The sequence below is a fragment of the Amblyomma americanum genome, chromosome 6 (genome assembly GCF_052857255.1).
Source record: "Amblyomma americanum isolate KBUSLIRL-KWMA chromosome 6, ASM5285725v1, whole genome shotgun sequence".
Classification (NCBI taxonomy): domain Eukaryota; kingdom Metazoa; phylum Arthropoda; class Arachnida; order Ixodida; family Ixodidae; genus Amblyomma; species Amblyomma americanum.
In genome coordinates, this window is record NC_135502.1 from 143,179,395 (window position 1) to 143,200,526 (window position 21,132).

Genomic DNA, 21,132 nt, shown 5'->3' on the forward strand with positions numbered 1-21,132 from the left:
ATTTCCGTTCGCTCCTCGCACGGCTGTGTCTGTTTCGTGTGGCCGTTTCTTGTGTGGCGTGCGTACCTGTGCTAGCGCACGAATGGGAAACTGATTGCCTGCCGTGTAGCGAGTGCAACTTCGTGAAACATGGGCCGGTGCTGTGTTCCCGGGTGCCGCGGGAACTACCAGAATGGTCCCAAAGTACGTGTTTATTGCTTCCCAAGAGACGAAGTACGAAGAAAAGCCTGGTTGCGAGCCATTCCACGGAAGGATTTCACACCTACAGAGCATTCGAGGGTAAGACTCTGAAATATTGCTTAATAGGCGCTGGTAATTATCTTAGTTGTGAGCTGTCGCTCCCGGAAAGGCATGCTGTCTTTGTAGGCAATGATATCACTTCTTACACTTATGTATGAATTGTCCAGGAAGCATTTAGTTCTGTGGATGTGCATAAGGCTTGTGTAAAAGCTGTGTAAATATGTAAAAGCTGTTCACTATTCAGACTCTTTTTACTTAGTGTTTTAGGCAATGGAGAGTCATGGCGAATGGCCTTGCTTCATTTTCTCGTGCAGGTGTGTGAACTGCACTTCCACGCAGGCGACTTCATTACGACGTTGTCACACCAAGATGAACTGACAGGGAAAATAATAGAGGTGAAGCGTGACAGGCTACAGTTGAAGATTGATGCTGCGCCTTCTGTTTTTCCAAACTGCCCAAAATACTTGTCCTCAACGCCTGGACGGAGTGAATCGCCAGAGACGAAAAAAGCAAGAAGGGAAAACGCTGCTTTGCAGGAGGCTATGAGGAAGTCACTTCAGTCTAATGAGCTTGAACAGAAAAGAAACAAAGTTTCATCTTACGAGGAGTTCAAATCTAAGTTGCCTGGAATCTGCAACACGAAATTCTGGACCGTTTCTGTCGATGAGCAGTGCGTTAGGTTCCTTCTCATCGAGAATGATCCTTCACCTAATGTGAAATGCGCCTTGGTAGTTCTCCCTGATCTGTCACTTTCTGTTTTCTTGAATGGAGTGAAGCTTCTGTCGCTTCCTTCAGGCAGGATTCTGCCAGCTCAAGTATGCGACACCTCCAGCCTGTCCTTGCTGCTAGAAGAACTCGAGATAGGCTTGCATAATATACCTGAGGTGACGAAAGAGTCGAAACATACTAAAGTATTGCAGTTTGTCGGTTCACTGCTTGCAGACCTCATTGAGGACAGTGATACGACGAAAGAACAGTCTTCTTTGCTGAAATTTCTGGTTGAGCAGATAGAGCTTCGCCTCGCGAAACAGCATGTGTATAGCGCAGAGCTGCTGGTATTCGCCAGTATTTTGAATTCAATTTCTCCTCACGCATATCACTTCACAAGAGCTGCATCAAGAATCATTCTGCCCCATCCTTCCACACTGCGCCGTGTTTGCTCAAATTACAAAGCTGACCCTCTTGTGGAGCAAAATCAACCGCACTGTCTCTCCTACATCCGAGAACGAGTCAAATCAATGAAAGACCACGAGAAGACAGTGACCCTGATGATCGATGAGATCCACATAAAACCATACTTCGACTACAAAGGGGGCACAATAGTAGGATCGTCGGTTCATTCAACGGAACCAGCAACAACAGCCCATGTGTTCATGGTACAATCACTCCTTTCTGCAAACAAGGACGTCATTCACATATTACCTGTGAGCAAACTGAGCGCAGAAATTTTGCACGAGCATGCTAAGAACATAATCATTAATGTTGAGAAAATGGGGCTCAAAATTATCGCTGTGATAACGGACAACAATGCTCTGAACCGCAAGATGATGTCGTTATTTGCTACAAGTCCTCAGGTGAGCATTGTCTATCCCCATCCAGCCGATAACGCTCGCCCTCTTTTCTACGTGGTCGATCCTGTGCATCTCTTGAAGTGCATTAGGAACAATTGGATTAACCAGAAAAACCCTGGAACATGCCTCTATTTCCCTGAAATGGACTTGAGTGGAGCAATGCCCGAAGGGCCTCCTCGTATGAAAGCTGCTTCTTTCGCAGCTGTGCGGCAGCTTTATTCTTCAGAGAAGACGTCGCTTGTGAAGGCTGCTTACAGACTGAACGCAAAAGCCGTGAATCCAACCTCAATGGAGCGGCAAAATGTAAAGCTCGCTCTCGACGTCATTAATCAGTTTGTTTCAAATGCCCTCAGGACACATGGTTCCGCGTTCAAGATTCCTCAAGCTGAGTCGACTGCTCTTTTCATTGACGTTATCCTCACATGGTGGCAAATAGTCAATGTTAAGACCCCTTGCAAAGGCCAGAGGCTAAGGGACAGCATGCAAGACCCTGTAAGGTCTGTTGATGACACACAGTTAGCTTTCCTGAGCGGCGTTGTGGACTGGTTGGACGCTTGGGCAAGAATAAACATCACCAGTGGCTCGCTGACGAAAGAGACTCACAGTGCTTTGCGACTGACATGCTATTCTCTGGTAGAACTCTCGCGCTACTGCTTAGAAGAACTTCACTTCAAGTACGTACTGCTGGGCAAATTTCAGACGGATGCGCTAGAAGACCGGTTCGGCCGTTACCGCCAGCTGGCAGGATCACAGTACCACATTTCCGTGCGTCAGCTCTACGAATGTGAGAAGAAGCTTCGTCTTCAAAAACTTTTGACATTTCCACGCGAGGAAACAGAGTTTGAAGACGTAAGTGAGGATCTTGTCCCATGCAACTTTTCTGTGGCTGTCAGCGACGACGATATTACACACGCCCACTCTGACATGGATGCTATTGTCTACATTGCAGGATACGCTGCTCATGCTGCTTTAAAGAAGCTTTCATGTTCTGCTTGCTTCAGCACATTGGTGATTGAAAATCGAGAGATCGAAGCGGAAAATACTGCCATGATAGCTAACCTGTCGAGAGGAGGGCTGAAGTTTCCCCAGCCATGCACAGTTCACATGGTACTGATGACTAAACTAGTTGCAGAGAAGTTGTCTTTTGGAGCAACCGCGGAAGATTTTCTCTCCTGTAGAAATCAACGTGGTGTCGTGATTTCACAGACGATTTCCCTCCTGGACGAACACGACATTGAGACATGTGAAAATGGCCACACTGCACAAACTCTCCTGCGCTTGGTAGTACGCGTTGCAACCAACGTTGTTCTAAACAACTTTTGCAAACTAAGAAATGATGCCATACAAGACAATGCGCAGCAGAAGGCCGCAGCCCGGAAAGCAGCAACGCTTAAGAAGAAGTAAGTTTTATTCCCAAGCAATAAAAATGCTTTGCGCACACTTCATTGCTGGTGTCTCGTCGTTTTTTATTGTAAGGGTCAGATTAGCTGTACAAATACTCAACAGCGCAACATTATTGTGAGTGTCATTATTGCTGTGTGTGAAAGCTTTAAGCAAAACACAATACAGAATAAAACTAACACAATGCGCAGTAGACGGTGTTTTTTTTTTCAATGTTCACGAACTTCTACTTTAACAACTAGATATACGCATGTGCGGTCTGTGCGGATGGATTTTACCGCACGGCAGACATCATGTACGTGATAGAACCTAATAATTAGATGATTAATTGAAATTAACTAATCAATTTTTTATTATAATGACCAATAATGCGAAATTGGCGGCCGTATGCTAAATTGTTTATTATAAAAAACTGTATTAGCAGCTCGAACTTTCTTGACAATAAGGTGTTCTGCAATAAAAAAAATATATAAAGCAGATAAAATGATAGCCTAAGGCGCGCACAAACTAGCGAATTTCTTTTCTGCAGCAACGACAAAAATGAAAATGAAGGAATCACTTATAAGGCAGCTACGTACGGCAGTACCCGAATAGTGCAGACGGGCGCGGCGCGCTGAAATCGCGGAGCGCGGGGCCTGCACGGTCCCTTGGCGTGACGTCACGCGGCCGGTGGAGAGGCCTTAGCATTGAGAGGGTGTTGGCCTGTCCCGGGTTGTTTGTTTAGGCGTGCAAAAGCTGGAACACGATACACCCTGTGTAATGGATAGATTCTGGACACGGAATTTTCAACCTTCCCTCGCGGCGCTGCGCAACGCTCGATCAGAGCTATATACGGCTCGAGATCGCGATGTTTCATTCTGGCGGACAAGAAATGCAGCGAGTCCGCGTATGGACAGAATCCTGCAGGACGGCTTCATTTCTAATCTTCTTTTTTTGTTATTTTCCGAATCGCTGCGCCGTTTTCAGTATAATGTCGCGTAGCGAGCTTCGCAGGTTTCGTGCGCCAGTTTTTCCAACAAGCTGAATGTGTTCTTCTCCCCGCGGTGCTACTGTTGCTGTCTTTGTGCTCGCTGCTGTGCGGGGAGCCATTAGAGGGGCTCACACCCCGACATTTGCCAGAGCCGTTTTCTCTCCGGCTCTTTGTAAGCCGAGGCGTTGTGCGGCCCCCTCCCCGGCTTTGCTCGAATGCTTAGTTAGAGTAAAACGCACTGAGACGCACGGTTAGCTGCCTGCAGGGGGACAATGTCTCCCAAGGCCGTGTCCGAGACACCAGAGCGGGCGCGCGGACCCCCCCGTGGTTTCCAGGAGAGTCGCGCGAAGTGATTGCTTCGGGCAGCAGACTGCCCGGCGGACCAGATGCGTCGGAGACGAGCCGCGAGGGCTGAGAGCGCGGACGGCGGGTCGCGTGGTGCACCGACTGGGAGGTTTGCGTTCCCTGTGTTTCGGATGTCGTTTTGTGTGCTTGCATCTGTGTGCCAAGCGGAAATGCGCGCGTCTTCGTGGAATTTACGCGGTGCTCTCGAGTAAACAACCTCGTGGGCACCGGCGTGCTATTGGCTGCTTTCGTTTTAAAGAAATCGTTCTCATTGGCCTCGAGAACAGCATTTCCGATTGGTTACTAAAAGTGTCCCCAGGATCCTGGGCAAACGTATTTAAGAGGGGATTTTGGCGCGAGGAACGGTGGAGAGGAACGGCTGCGGTCCTGCTGCTCGGGACCTCTGCTCGGAAGATGTTGCGCACCCCTTGGTATGACTGACGGCGTTATTATTTACTCTTAGAGCTTTGCATCAGTTTGTTGAGTTTAAATGATGTTTTGCACCCGTTTTAAATAAACCAAGTTAATTCATGCTACCCATCGGCACCTGCTGGTCAACTTCTTCGAGGTGACGGAGCGACCGTTCCGTCCCGACGTACGCTTCGTTACAAGTGGTGGAGGTTGCGGGGTAGCGACGACCCCGCTCTACTGGAAATGCGCCCCAACCTTAGAAGTGAGCCAAGCCAGACGTCAGCAGACTTCGCTACAATGACGAGCCCTCAATCGATACCGTCCATCGCCCCGCCGGTATTCAAGGGAACCCCGGAGGAGTCCGCTGCGGAATGGCTGACCTGCTACGAACACGTCGCATCTTTGAACTGCTGGGACAGCGACACTAAGGTAAAGTTTCTTTACCTTGCTCTTTACGTGGACGCGAAGAAGTGGTACACAACGCAACTACTTACCGGTGCGCCAAGTTCGTGGAGTGATTGGGCGGCGAAGCTCAAGGCCTGCTTCAGCAGCCGCCACGCTGCGGAGATCGCCTATCTCCGGCTACAGAATCGTATGCAGTTTCCTACAGAATCCTCAGAGCGGTACTTCTACGATGTGATGCAGCTGTGCGCCAGGGTCGACCCAAAGATGCCGGAAGAAGACCGATTGCGTCATTTGCTGCGGGGCCTCCAACCAGCGACTATGGAGAAAATGATAATTTCCAACCCGACCACCTGCGCAGACTTCTTACAAATACTGCAGCGTCTCAGTCAGGCCACGCTGATGGGTCTTGCTTCTCGGCTGCTGCCGCCCCCAGCGAGCACCACCTACCTGCCAACAGGTGCCCGGAATTCGAACATCCATGCAACACCCAACAGCGCAACCACCGAGCCTGTTCCTGCGCCTGGGCAGCCCCACCTACTTCCCGCCTGCACTGCTGCATCCTACCGTCAGCAACAAAGACTCGAAGGTGAGCAAGATTTCAAGGCGATCGCCGCATCCCTTGAGTCATTATCCGGGCGCCTAAAGGCAATTGAAGAAGTATTTCGAAACCGTGTGCCATGGCCGCCGAGAACGACGCGTGCCGACGACGGACGACTGCGATGCCACTACTGTAACCGAAACGGACACATTTCTCGACAGTGTCGCCAGCGATGGAGAGACGAGGACCGCGAGCAAAGAAATGTACGCGACGAGCAAGCTCCCAACTTGAGAAACGGGAACGGCAGGGCCTAGGTGGTCAGCCCTGCCGACCTGTGTGCGTGATGAGCGAGAACCAGCTCCTCACAGTGCAAGTCGAGGCAAATAACTCGAAGGCCACCCTTATCATTGACACAGGCGCCTCCGTAAATATAATGTCTTCTAAATTCACTGCTAAAATTTGTTCAGAAGTCAAACCAACTGAGAGCACCGCCTTCGTCAAAGGAATCGGCGGAGACTTGTTGTCACCGGCGGGAGAAACAGAAGTACTACTCCAATTCGGATCAGCCAAATTCGGCGTAAAATTCATCGTTCTCAAGGACTGCCCGTACGAATTGTTGGGTGGGCTCCCATTTTGCCGGCAGGCGAACTTGCTCATTGACTTTCGCCAAAAAGAACTAAAGATCGGGAGCGACGTATACCGGCTGCAACTCGACGCTGGCGTGCAATCGCAGACAAACATCGTCACGGCACGAAGTGAGGACCAAGTTCGCATCGAGCCTCGTACGGAAGCCATTCTGAGGGCACGCGTTCCGAGAAATGGAATTCAACTCGTCGAGCCGAACTCAACCCTTAGGAGTGGACTTCAGGTGGCGCGGACCGTAATGAACGTGGTCGGCGGGATTGGAATTGTCCGTGTTGCTAATCCTACCTTGTCGCCGATAGTGGTGCATCGCGAGACGAAAATTGGCTGGGCCACATCCCTACATGAGGCGCAACTCGGACTCGCCGTGCCGCACGACCCCTCCACGACGGGGCACTTCGACGTCGAGACTGGGCCACACCTGACGCCATCTGAGAGGGGGGAGCTCTTGTCCCTTATTCAGAAATTCAGTCATCTGTTTACCGGCGAGCACAACCCTATTCGACGCACTCACGTAGCGGAGCATACTATCGACACGGGAAATTCGACACCCATTCGTCAGCACCCGTACCGCCACTCACCCTTCGAGAGAAAAGTAATTCAAACGCAAGTAGAGGAAATGCTTCAGGGTGGAGTGATCAGAGAGTCACACAGCCCCTGGTCGTCGCCCGTCGTTCTCGTAAAGAAGCCGCAGGGAGGTTGGCGTTTCTGCGTCGATTTCCGAAGAGTTAACGCGGTGACCAAGAAAGATGTGCACCCACTGCCGCGGATCGATGACATCCCGGATCTGCTGCAAGGGTCTCGGTATTTCACAACACTCGACCTCACCTCAGGCTATTGGCACGTAGGAATCCGCGAAGAGGACAAGCCGAAGGCAGCATTTGGTCCAGTCTATACGGCAGCTCTGGTCTATACGAGTTTATTGTCGTTCCTTTCGGCCTCTGCAACGCCCCAGCGACCTTCCAGAGGATGATAAACAAAGTTTTGAGCGGCCTTCTCTGGAAGGTGTGTCTGGCTTACTTGGATGACATTGTCATTTTTTCAAACACCATGGAAAAGCACCTAGAGGACTTGGAGAAGGTGCTTAGCGCTCTAGATGAAGCCAACCTGCGTCTGAAACCTGGAAAATGTAGCTTTGCTCACGAAGAAATTAGATATCTCGGGCACGTGCTGACTGGCGACAACCTCAGGCCAGATCCAGAGAAAATAGCCGCGATTGAAAAGCTCCAAGCTCCGAAAAACAAGAAAGGTGTACAGAGTTTCCTGGGAATCTGCAATTATTATAGGCGTTTCATCAAAGACTTCTCCCTAATCACCCGAACTTTGACTAATCTTACAAGAAAAAATGTTTCTTTTGAGTGGGACACGGCATGCGAGGCGGCAATGCAGACGCTCAAAGAAAAACTTACTACAGCGCCAGTTCTGCGTCAATTCCAGCCAGGCAAGCCCATCGAAATCCGTACGGATGCCTCCGACTACGGTATTGGTGCCGTGCTGGTGCAGAGAGACGACGGTATGGAACATGTCATCGCATACGCCAGTCGTCATCTCAACAACGCCGAGGCTAATTACAGCACAACAGAAAAGGAATGTCTGGCTGTTGTGTACGCCTGTAAGCAGTTCCGGCCGTACATCTTTGGAAGCAAATTCACCGTGGTCACCGACCAAGCCAGCCTCACATGGCTGATGCACGTCAAAAATCCAAACGGACGCCTCATGCGATGGTCCCTGCTATTACAGGAGTTCGACATAACCCTAAAACACCGCCCCGGTTTTAAGAACGCAAATGCCGACACCCTTTCTCGCCTGCCGCACGAGCCGGCACCGGTTAGTGAAGTCAACTTTACACCGCTGCTTGTGCTGGTCGCGTGGATATAAGTGGGAAGCAGAGGGAAGACCCTTGGATGAAAGAGATGATACAACACCTCGAGAACCCGAATTCACCCGTTGCCAGAACACTGAAAAGAACGGCCCGGTGCTTTCGGATAATCGATGGTGTATTGCACAGGCGGGCAAAGGGATACCAGGAAGACTACGACGCACTGGTCGTACCAAAAGCCTTGTGGACTGAGGTATTAAGGAGCTGCCACGACGATCTCACGGCAGGACACCTCGGAGTCAAGCGCACAGGAGAAGGTACGAAGGCGCTACTTCTGGCCTAAGATGTTCGCACAGGTGACCAACTATGTGCTCTCTTGCCCCGACTGCCAGACGCGGAAAGCCCTACCTGGCAGACCAGTCGGATTTCTCCAGCCTATTCCGCCGGTGGGAAGACCATTTCAGCAAGTGGGAATGGATTTCTTGGGGCCGTTTACAAAGAGTTACTCCGGGAACCGCTACATCCTCGTGATGACCGATTACCACACGAAGTGGGTTGAAGCAGTAGCATGCCCGGCAGCCACAGCTGCTGAAGCCGCGCAGGGCTTTGTGCGAGAGATCGTCCTACGCCACGGAGCTCCAGACCGCATCATTACGGACCGCGGACAGCACTTTGTCGCTTCCGTAATTGAGGAGATATTTAAAGCCATGGGTACGGACCACGCCAAAACAACAGCGTACCACCCACAAACCAACGGCTTGTGCGAACGTTTCAACCGCACGCTCGCCGACATGCTCACCATGTATGTCTCCTCTCACCACCGGGATTGGGACGAATTCCTGCCCTACGTCCTTTTCGCCTATAATTCATCGCAGCACGAAACGACAGGCTTTTCTCCATTTTACCTTCTGCACGGACAAGAGCCAACACTTCCCGTTGAGGTAGCCCTGGGATCCACACAGACTGACTGGGGCGGAATGGATGCTCACAAAGTTTTACACCGGTTCCGCCGGGCGCGCGAGTTAGTAGCTCAGCGCGAGAAGGAGCAGCAGCAAAAGAACAAAAAAGCGTACGATTCCAGGCGACGCGAAGCTGTTTTCTACCCTGGAGACCTCGTGTACCTATGGACGCCTTCTCGTGCGAAAGGAAAGACCACCAAACTGCTCCACCGGTACCACGGGCCGTTCCGTCTGCTTCGGAAAGTATCCGAGAACAACTGGGAGGTCGTCGATCGCACCGGCCGCAAGCGAGACGTCGTTAACGTTAAACGTGTGAAGCTCTGCCACACTCGTGTTGGTTCCGATGAGGACGCCGACGACGAGTCAGCAAACAGTGATTGTGGTGTGGATGGTGTGCATGAGTTAGGAGGCAGTGTTCGTGTCTCCGCGAAGCCGAAAGGGGCAGTGGCGTCGACAGTGACGAACAACGATCACGAAACCTCCGGTGAAAGTGCGACTGAGGCATACTCCTACTCCGAGTCGGCACATCAGAGTAGCCATGCGGGACCTCAAACTGAGACCACAGCAGTGAGGACCGATTACGATAGTGAGACTGAGATATACTACAGTGCGGACGAAAGTGTGGATTAATCACCTATGACTGTTCTCCAGAACCCATTTTTTGTGTGCTTTGTGTGAACATGTACATGTGAACGTTTTGAGTGTGCTATGTAAAATTTGACTGCGTTGCCAATATTTTCATGTTTGTACGTATTTTCTCTATCTTGTAATTTGTTTGACCTGCCTGTAATTTGTTTGACCTGATATTAAGTTAGTCCCATCTCCGTGCCTTGTTTTAGTATTCCGCACGTATTTTATTGGGTTTAGTATTGTTGTACCTTCATGTCAAGCTGGCCCAATTTCATTTTCGATCTCTGTACTGAGTTATTGGCATCATTTCGTTGTTTAATTTCTACAGACGGAACTGTAATGGAGTGGGACACTCTTTTTTCGTAGGAGGGAGGTGTCGCGTAGCGAGCTTCGCAGGTTTCGTGCGCCAGTTTTTCCAACAAGCTGAATGTGTTCTTCTCCCCGCGGTGCTACTGTTGCTGTCTTTGTGCTCGCTGCTGTGCGGGGAGCCATTAGAGGGGCTCACACCCCGACATTTGCCAGAGCCGTTTTCTCTCCGGCTCTTTGTAAGCCGAGGCGTTGTGCGGCCCCCTCCCCGGCTTTGCTCGAATGCTTAGTTAGAGTAAAACGCACTGAGACGCACGGTTAGCTGCCTGCAGGGGGACAATGTCTCCCAAGGCCGTGTCCGAGACACCAGAGCGGGCGCGCGGACCCCCCCGTGGTTTCCAGGAGAGTCGCGCGAAGTGATTGCTTCGGGCAGCAGACTGCCCGGCGGACCAGATGCGTCGGAGACGAGCCGCGAGGGCTGAGAGCGCGGACGGCGGGTCGCGTGGTGCACCGACTGGGAGGTTTGCGTTCCCTGTGTTTCGGATGTCGTTTTGTGTGCTTGCATCTGTGTGCCAAGCGGAAATGCGCGCGTCTTCGTGGAATTTACGCGGTGCTCTCGAGTAAACAACCTCGTGGGCACCGGCGTGCTATTGGCTGCTTTCGTTTTAAAGAAATCGTTCTCATTGGCCTCGAGAACAGCATTTCCGATTGGTTACTAAAAGTGTCCCCAGGATCCTGGGCAAACGTATTTAAGAGGGGGTTTTGGCGCGAGGAACGGTGGAGAGGAACGGCTGCGGTCCTGCTGCTCGGGACCTTTGCTCGGAAGATGTTGCGCACCCCTTGGTATGACTGACGGCGTTATTATTTACTCTTAGAGCTTTGCATCAGTTTGTTGAGTTTAAATGATGTTTTGCACCCGTTTTAAATAAACCAAGTTAATTCATGCTACCCATCGGCACCTGCTGGTCAACTTCTTCGAGGTGGCGGAGCGACCGTTCCGTCCCGACGTACGCTTCGTTACAATAATATGGAACCCTGCAGAAGTCAAGCGAATCACCGCACAGAAAAACCCGGCATTACATCTTTGCTCCGAGAGGACCGATATCCTTTCGCAGTTGAAAGCCGCACAGCTATTAGAAAGCAAGCGTGCTTTTTCAATCCTCGCGCCGGCATTTCACTGCTTGCGCGTAATTCGCCGCCGGACACCACCTGAGTGCCTTGAAATCCACCTTCGGGGAAAGGAAGGCTTCGCCAAATTTCTTTTTTTTTCGACGCCTTATGGGAGGAAATGGGATTCGTTTCCCAGAATCAATGCTGTCAAAGCGGCGGCTTTTTCGTTTTTTTTTTCTCACGCTAGGGCTAGGTTCCCTCGCGTTAAAGCCCCACCTTCCCTAATTCCTTCTTGACATCTTTTCGCTCGTGTGAGTCGCGCTGTCCTGAAACCCCGAAGGGAAAAGTGAGCAGCGTGTTTTCGAAGCCATGCAGAAACCCCGCTCATCTCCACAAGTGCCCAGTTCGAACAGAAGCCAGTTATAGCTTGCCACGGTCTTCGGCCAAAGGCGATTCTTGGCAGCGCACTGGTATCAAGCGTGTTTCGCGGGAAATCGAACCGAATGAAAGAGCCGGAATACAGCGTCTTTGCACTGAACTGCTCGGGCGATAGCAAGCCTCGAAATCGTCTTGCGCGAGGCAGTTCCTAGAAAGGAAGGGGAAGTTGCAGGGACCAGCCAATGAAGCCAGCAGGTAATGTGCAATGCACGTGCAAGCTACGTGAATATCGTGCTATGAGTTTTTCGTGATTTATCTCTGCGCATGCTTTACGTTTTCACTTTAGGTACTTTGGTTCCAGCGGAGTGCGAATATTTCAATAAAAGACGCGGTCTTTAAATGGCTTATGCACGGGGAAAAAGAGTGACAACAGTGATATTAGACATTATACTTTGAATATACGCTGAAAACTAACGTTGATCTATAACAATACAGCAGTTACGATGTCACGCTCACCGCTGATGTTCTTCCAGGTGCTGCTGCTATCATTCTTGGGCCAGCTGTCTCCTGTAACGCCGGCACCGCTATGGCTGGATATACCACAATTCCCTTGGTGTCCTGATGCCGCAAAGAATTGTGCGACCGGATCCTCAGCCGAGTACACCGCATCACCGTATCCACCACTGCCAGTTCTGGACGCTGCGGTGTACGCAGTCCGGCAACACGGAACAGCGTCAGCTGACCCAGCCGCACAAAGCGCCCACCTTTCACCGACGCACCGGGCCACGGCACCGCAGTTACGATGTCACGCTCACCGCTGATGTTCTTCCAGGTTTGTCCGTACGAAACTTCCTGTTACCGAAATGATGATGTTTGCCTTTTCGCGGTGTCGTGGCCACCCAATTCTTTCAAAAGTGTTCGTGCTGCTTTGATGTACCTTTGGCGCGTCCTACTGCTCGGTGGCGATGTTGAGTCCAACCCTGGGCCCATGACTAAGGCACAAGAGGAAAAGCTAGACAATGTTGCTCTTGCGGTCCAGCGGCTGGAAACTAGCCATACAACAGTTCTGGAATCATTGAATAAGATCCTTAACATTCATATCAGCCTAAAGAATGACTTGGATGCACTAACAAAGCGTGTCGTTGAACTGGAATCTAAAATAGAATTGGCGCCAGCTGCTCAGTCCCAGTTCAGCCCGAATTTAGAATTCTCTAAAATGCAAGACAAAATTGACGATTTAGAAAACCGGTCTAGACGGTCGAATGTTCTTTTTTATGGCATCCAAGATACAGACGATGAAACCTGGGATACTTCGGAGCAGCTCGTGAATGAATTTTGCTCCACCAAACTTGATGTCTTATCAACCTCGATTGTGAGAGCGCATCGTCTGGGCCGTTTTTCGCCAAGTAAGAAGAGACCAATCATTGCAAAATTCTACAATGATAAAGATGTTGAATCTTTACTAAGCAACGGTTCAAAGCTCAAGGGTACAGATTTCAGCATCTCTCGCGATTATTCTGAGGCCGTCCGACAAAAGCGCCGTCATCTCTGGCAGTACGCCAAATCCGTGAAAAAGGAAGGCGACCGCATTCGTCTCGCATTTAATAAGCTTCACATTAATAACGATGCCTATGTATGGGACACTAAGGCTGATCGCGTGGTATGTGTTTCTCAGCACCCCTCGCAAGAAGACTGACGTTCTTCTGTCACTTACTCAAATCAGATCCCAGCTTTCCTTTTTTCTCAAAGTTCGTCATGTAATACTCCCAAAACCATTTCTTTCCTTTACACTAACATCAGAAGTGTTTTATCGAAAGATGTCGCAATATCTTCGCTAATCGACTCGTGCTCCGCATCATTAGCTGCGCTAACCGAAACATGGCTCAGTGATGTTATTCCTGATGATTCAATTTTTGTAAGCCAGACACATTTTAACATCTTTCGCTGCGACAGACCGTACCGGAGAGGAGGTGGTGTACGCTTGGCGATAAGGGATGATTTGGCAACTGTGCCTCTCACGATTAGTTCTTTTCTTGAGTGTACATGGGTTTCTTTTAAGTGTTGTTCTAAAGTTATAATTATTGGTGTTTTTTACCGTCCTGCTAACATGAATAATGGCTTTTCTTCTGAATTTAATCGAATTCTGTGTGAAATATGTACGCGTTTTCCTAACTGTACTTTACTCATATTTGGAGACTTTAACTTTCCTAGTATCAACTGGTTCACACAATCCGTCACAGCGAGTGAAACTGAAGCTAACATGTTTCTTCAATCATGTCTTGACTTTTCACTATCGCAACTCATTACCAATCCCACGCGTCGCACATCGAGTACTGCCAACATTATAGACTTAATATTAACAAATAATCCCGATATTTGTTCAGACATTATTCATTTAGATGGCATTTCGGATCATGACGTAATAACAGGACGCATAACTGGTTCTTTTAACGAAAAGAAAACGACTGTTAAACAAATCAGATGTTACAACAGAGCAAACTATGAAAAAATAAATTCCGAATTCGAAATTTTTTCCACCCAGTTCATTAATCAATATTTATTGCGCACTGTTCAGCAAAACTGGGATTTATTCAAGAGTACTTTTAATAAACTTATCGATGATTTCGTTCCTCTAATGACCATTAGATGTAGCAGCAGTGCACCATGGTTTACCCAGAAGTTGCGACGTGCCAATAACAAGAAAAAGCGATTTTACCGACAGGCAGTGAAAAATGGTGTTCTAAGCGCGTGGGAAAAGTACAAGAAATGCGACAAGGACTACCAGTCACTACTGAAATCCACTCGACGTCACTTTTTCAATCACGACCTGTCATCTCTGCTAACCAACAACCCTCGTAAATTCTGGCGCATCATAAATCCTGGCTTTCAACCCGACATTTTGCTTTCCGACAGCGACGGCGTCATAATTAAAGAGTATGAATGTGCTCAGGTTTTCAACGACGCCTTCTCATCAGTATTCACCAAAGAAGACATTAGCGCATTCCCTGACTTAGATATAATCCAAGATATTTGCATGCCTGAAATAGTTATTAATGAAACTGGTATTTTAGCTTTATTAAACAATCTTAAAATAACTAATAGTTCGGATCACCTGGGTTTCAACAATAAGTTGCTGAAGAACACATCCCAAAGCATTAGCGCTGTGTTGTCCTGTTTGTTTTCGCAATCATTATCGCACGGATTAATTCCTAATGACTGGCGGATAGCCAAAGTAATACCTATATTTAAATCAGGTGAGCGTTCCTCTCCATTAAACTATCGACCCATCTCGTTAACCAGCACTGTTTGCAAACTACTCGAACATATCATTCACAGCCAAGTCATCAGCTATCTCGAAGATCATAACATTATTTTCGATTATCAGCACGGTTTTCGCAAGGGATTTTCTTGTGATACTCAGTTAGCTGGCTTTATTAATGACTTACAATTATCACTTGACGCGGGCTTTCAGGTCGACGCAGTGTTCCTGGATTACTCAAAAGCTTTCGATCGGGTTCCTCATCAAAGACTTCTACTGAAACTATCACAGCTTAATATACACCCTAACGTGCTCGCTTGGATTAAGGACTTTCTGTCATCTAGAACTCAGTTTACCTCCGTTAATAATTCTAACTCTTCCTCTGCTAATGTGACATCTGGGGTACCACAAGGAAGCGTGCTAGGGCCTTTGCTTTTTCTAATCTATATTAATGATTTACCTGCCTGTGTAACATCTAGACTTCGCCTTTTCGCTGATGACTGCGTAATTTACCGTAACATTACTACAGACAGTGACCGCCAATCTCTACAATCTGACCTGAACGCAGTAAGCTCTTGGTGCTCATCATGGTTAATGGCAATAAACGTTTCTAAAACTAAACTAATATCTTTCACTCGCCGTACAGCTCGCATTCCAACCACTTATATTCTAAATGACAATACTGTGGAACTAACATCAACATACAAGTACCTTGGGGTGCACCTTCAGTTTGACCTAACATGGCATCACCATATGGACCTCACCCTAGCATCTGCTAACCGCTCACTTGGTTTTCTTAAACGTAACCTCAGATACGCCCCTATACACGTTAAAAAGCTTGCTTATATAACTCTAATACGCCCTAAAATCGAATATGCTGCGGCCATTTGGGACCCTATTCAAGCCTACGTTATCACTAACATTGAATCCTTGCAAAACCGTGCTGTTCGTTTCATATTTTCAGACTACTCACCCTTCACAAGCCTTTCAGCATTAAAAAAACGTGCCGAACTGGAAGATTTGTCATATCGCCGTAAACTTGCTCGCTTAACCCTTTTCCATAAGCTTTATCACCACCCATCCCTTCGCCGTGATTTGTTTCAGTCACCTGATGCTCTCTTTCCACGCCGTGATCATTCTTTCAAAGTTAAACGCGTAAACTGTCATTCATCGTCTTATGCCAATTCATTTATTCCCCGTACTATCACTGAATGGAATAGTTTGCCATCAGTCATCGCCACAGAAACTGACAATAAAAAATTCCAAGAGCTTCTTCGCTGTGACGGAAATGTGTAAATGTTTGCTGTTTTTGTTAGTGTTCAATTTTTCTTTGTGTGATGCCTTATGTTTTAATTAGCTTTTTTTTTTTTTTACACTTACTTGTTGAAATGTATCGCGATTACTTATGATTGTACCCCCCCCCCCCATGTAATACCCTCTTCTGGAGGGTCTTTAGGGGTAACTTGAATAAATAAATAAATAAATAAATAAAATCCGTACCGCCTTCAATGCTTCACGACCCCTCAACCGAGATTATTGCTTGATGTATCTCCTGAAAGAGCTGACCAATTTTTTTTACACATTTACCAAAATAGAAACTGAAGAAAACTGTTGTAACAGCGTCCACACAATTTCCGACCTCCTGACGGTCAAGCGTAAAGAAAAAAAAAATAAACGCACCGGCAATGGCAGAGACTGCAGCGCAGATTGGCGCAGCTCGGCCCTTTCCTTCAGCGATTGCAACAAAATAATGCCTAGCACCTCGATGTGCAGCATCGCGTATGCAACGGCCAGACTAGTAGTAGACATACCTTCAAGAATTTATCCAACAATGTAGGAGCTCCGGGAATGCCTGCAATGCCGGGGTTTCAATGGCAGTCGTCCAGAAACTCCTGCGGCGTGCTCAACACCAGGCGACTTGGGATTACATCTCCGCAGCAGAAACCCCACGGTGACGCTTGCTGCTTGGCCAGCAGTAACTAAAGACGTTGTCGAGGTGGACAGTTCACTGACACTCCCTGCTGTTTCGCTTGTAGAAAGTGGCCCTAGACCGAAGCGAGAACGCCGATCTCGCAATCAGCGCAACGTCGCAGTGACGGAGGCTACCGGCGCGTAACATGCATCCATCCACGACGCAAGAGCGCACAGGCACAGACTACACACAAGGCGAACCACCAACCCTAATGGCACTTTCCTCAGGTGCTCCGAGGAACGCAGTAAGGCGAGTCCACTCTCGACGCTCGAGTAGCGCCGGTTGTTGGCTCCCCGCTAACCGCGATTAGTCGCGGCCTTTCACAACACCACAGCACGCAGCAGGGGCGACATTCCCCTCGTCGAACACCACCACAAACGCGGCTCCCCTCACTGACGCCGCCTTTCTTCACGTTCCCTCGCTTTCTCCCGCGAAAGACTGGCAGGCATGCGGCACGCACGACAGCGCGGCCTTGCTAAGCTTCTGCGAGCCCCTTGGAAGCCCCGACGCAGCGCGACATGTTCGCTCAGGCAGCGCTGTCGCGCGCAGCCGCCCGCTCCTGGTCACAATGTGTCCCGTCCAGGGGAGCCCGAGTGGCAGCCGAGTAGAGCGGGCCTCTCCCTGTCTGGATGCCAGCGTGAATCGGCAGATGAGTGGGTTCGTCACGTCGACGATGAAGCATCCTCTCGTGCTGCGAGGAGCCGCCGGCTGGACGATTTGCTTTTCGCGTCAGTTGCAGCGTGGGCGCCGCCGCAGGCGGAAGAAACGACGCCGCCAGCTGACCCAGAAAAGGGAGAGGCGAGCCGTTTCTTCGCTCTCCTGTATTTGGGTCACGTCGCGTGGCCGCTGGACAGGTTTCGCTCCCTCCGACGACCCTTTCCCTCCTCCTCGCTCACCGCCCAGTGTTTTCGCTTCTCCCTTGCTGCCTGCCGTAAGAGTGAGGGGAACCTCCATCTCTATACAGTGTGCAGGCACTCCGGGCTGCTTCGGCTACGCTGCTGCGGCACCAGCGGCCTTCGAATCCACAGGGCCAATAGACAAGGCCGCGGCGCACTGCACCTGTCCCCGACGTGGACTCGCCCCTTCTTAGGTGCAACCGCTGTCCTCCTCCTTTCACCTGTGGATGTGATACGCGAAAACCTTTTAATAGCGTGAATAAAAGTGCTAAAGCTAAAATTAATAAATAACTGTCCTCGACGTCCCTGACCGGCGTACAGAAAAGAAACTCAGGAGCAGAATGCACGTGAACGCCAGAAAGGTATGTAATCATCATCGGAGCCATGTTTGGAACACGACCGTGAGCTCTGAGGCGGAGCTTCTTGAGATTTCGACAAGTGCACGATTCCATTTTGTCATCTATAACCTTAAAGATGAAAAACGCCATAGCCTGCAAAGCAAGGACAGCGTAACTGAGTATTACTTTTTTTATTTTATAGGCGCCAAACCCTAAAGATTTCGGATAGAACGGGAGACAATGCAAACTTTCATAAGATGTATGTTTATAACAATGGGCCTATATTTTTTCTCAGATTGAAGCGCCCACATCTCCACTGTATATTGACCAAATCTACCAGAGGTTTCACGCATTTCTTCAGTTTGTTAGAGGGCAATTGCATCGCTGGCCGTACGTCCGCCCATTTGTATTGTTGCTCTTGCAAAGTTGCGGACTATTGAATCTGCCAGTGCACTTAAAATCTATCCGTAGAAAAGCAATGAAGTCTAGGCTTTACGCACGACTGCCATTAAACGAGTTTAATGTAACCAGATTTCAAGTTCCCCTTTTTTCTCCATGCTTAAATATTAAGGACTCTTAGCAAGCTGCTGCGCTTTTTTCACGGTGTTGAGAAATAATGAACTCATATATATATATATATATATATATATATATATATATATATATATATATATATATATATATATATGGAGGAGATTATGGAGGAGATTAAATATGGAGGAGATTAAAGAGGCTCTGAAACGCCTTTCGAGGAGAGCACATTAACTCACTTAATCACTGCACTGTGTTGCCATGAAAACCAGAGCCAAATAATACTCTTCTACACGCAGCAGAAGACCCACAATCACGCGTCAAAGTTGGCGAGCCCTTCCCGGCGACTTTTTCATGCTCACACCCTCCTCCGTCCCCCGCATCTGCGTAGACAAGGTGAGAGGTTGCCATTGGTTAGATTCTTTCAGACGTCAGGCAGCTACCGTGGCCGCGGCCAATAAGCCGCTAAGCTCCGGCGGGTCGGGAAGCTCCGCTCGCAGAGGGGGGGGGGGGGGGGGGGGGGGTCATCGAAGGAGCGCCTACCTTCCAGCGTGCAAAAAGTGACGAGAGAAGGAAAGGCGCGAAGACGCTGAAATTCAAATTTTATCGACAAATAACTCAGCTTCTACGAAGCACATTAAAAAAATCCTTGCTGGACACTATTCGTGAAGCGGCGTGCTTCCATAACCCAGGCATGCCGCAACTTTATTAGAGTCCCCTTCACAACCCCTTTAAGGGAAGAATGTTTGGAGAGGAAAGGAGAGGATAGATTGATGGGTTTATGGTTGACTCGTATAGGATCGAAAACCAGCCACGGTCTGTTGGTGCTGCTGTTTCGGAATGTCTTAAATGGGATAATTAAAGAACTCGTGTTTGCTGCCTTAATAAGCGGCATGACTTTAACTGCATCGTGCGACAGGCGACTACGCTGATAGGTAGATGAGGGAAGTCTTTATTACTGAACACGCCACAACGTATGCGGAGCGACGCCATGTACAGTAGCAAGCGCGTAACAGCTGTTGTCAGCCCTGCAAAAGAAGGGGCGACAAAATAGCATAGCATTTTGTCCAAAGCGGAAAAAAAGTCGTGTGAAATGCGGCATCAATAAAAACGCAGCGCATTCGCGCGCATGGAGTATTCGATGACACTGTGTGGCATCTGTTTCATTTGTTTTCGATGATATGTTATAAAAAGCGTTCTTTCCTTGTCGATACAGCGCTAGGAAACCATCTATTTTTTATTTGCATTGACGCAGCCAAGTATAACCGCACTCATGCTCTATCAAGTAGCGCGGACTGACCGCAGGACAAGCCACAACCCAGTTGGTGTCCCTTCTATGTAATGTGCTCCTGTCACTCATTGCTGCTCGCTTAAGTAGGGAACCGCACCAACTATAGTCCGGTATGCGACACTTACATTGCTGCATTCACCAAGCATTCAGCAAGGAATATGGAAAATAGGACTGTACACGTTTCAGAGCCAGTTCAAGGATGCTGATAATTCCCCTAACGAGCCCAACCGGTTCATAAGCTTGTTTGGCAGTGGCTGACTCCTTCGACAGGATAACTAATCGATTTTAATTCTATTCCGTTCCAAGGAATTTTGCTTTGTGTCGAGCCCTCGAGCACCGCCTTTAGCTGTCGTAATTGCCGGCATCGTCGATCGGAGCGGACAATGACCCGAGCGAAAATCATTTTCTTAATATAGCTCCAAGTAAGCAGCGGGAAGGCACTTAGTTTCGGCGCTTGCTACGCGGTATACTCGTGGAGCGCTTACCAATATCCAGTTCATTTCACAGTAAGACATCGGCATATTCTTTTTCCCCCATGTGCATCTGTCGGGCCAAGACGGCAGCGATCGCCAAGTTCAGCGTCCTGTCGCCTGTACCTCGTAGGCGTGAGTGCTCTAATTGCCTCTCGCGAACTGTGAGCGCTGATGGTCGAGCGACTTGGAGCCCCGGGGAGTCAAGGACAGGGGGCTGTATTCTGAGAACGCGTGAGAGCACTTCTTTGCGGCCGAATCCACCGGGAGGCGGGAAAAAACAAGCAGTGAGTCTAATTACAGTCGAGTTGCCTCCACTTCGCCTCGGAGGGCGGCGAATTAGTTTTTCGCAATGGGCCGAAACGAAGTGGCTGCGAAGCTGTCGCTCGGGATGTGTACGCGCAGTCAATCTCGGAACAGAGTTCGGTCGAGAGAGCTGGCTTTGTTTTCTGACGCATCGGTGCTTTCACGACCCATGCCTCGTTGGTTGCTCAGTGTTCAATCCGGTGACGGATTTCAAGCTGAGAATCATTGGAACGCACGAGGTAATTTCAGGCCGATTGGTGCTTGTCTGAGCAGTAATGACAAAACCGCCGTTGAAGATGCGCATTCGTGTTTTGTACTTGCGCGTTGTATGGAGGATTTAGCGG

The 21,132-nt window shown here is 49.1% G+C and overlaps 1 protein-coding gene across 1 annotated transcript in view; it reads right to left on the reverse strand.

Annotated features, from left to right (window-relative positions):
- The window catches only part of conv (insulin like growth factor binding protein acid labile subunit convoluted), a 66,183-nt gene extending 48,153 nt beyond the window's left edge, over positions 1–18,030 (reverse strand). Inside the window, exon 1 of the mRNA XM_077628043.1 lies at positions 16,796–18,030. The gene's annotated coding sequence lies outside the window, so the exon portion shown is untranslated. The remainder of the gene's footprint in view (positions 1–16,795) is intronic.
- Between the last annotated feature and the right edge of the window lie 3,102 nt (positions 18,031–21,132).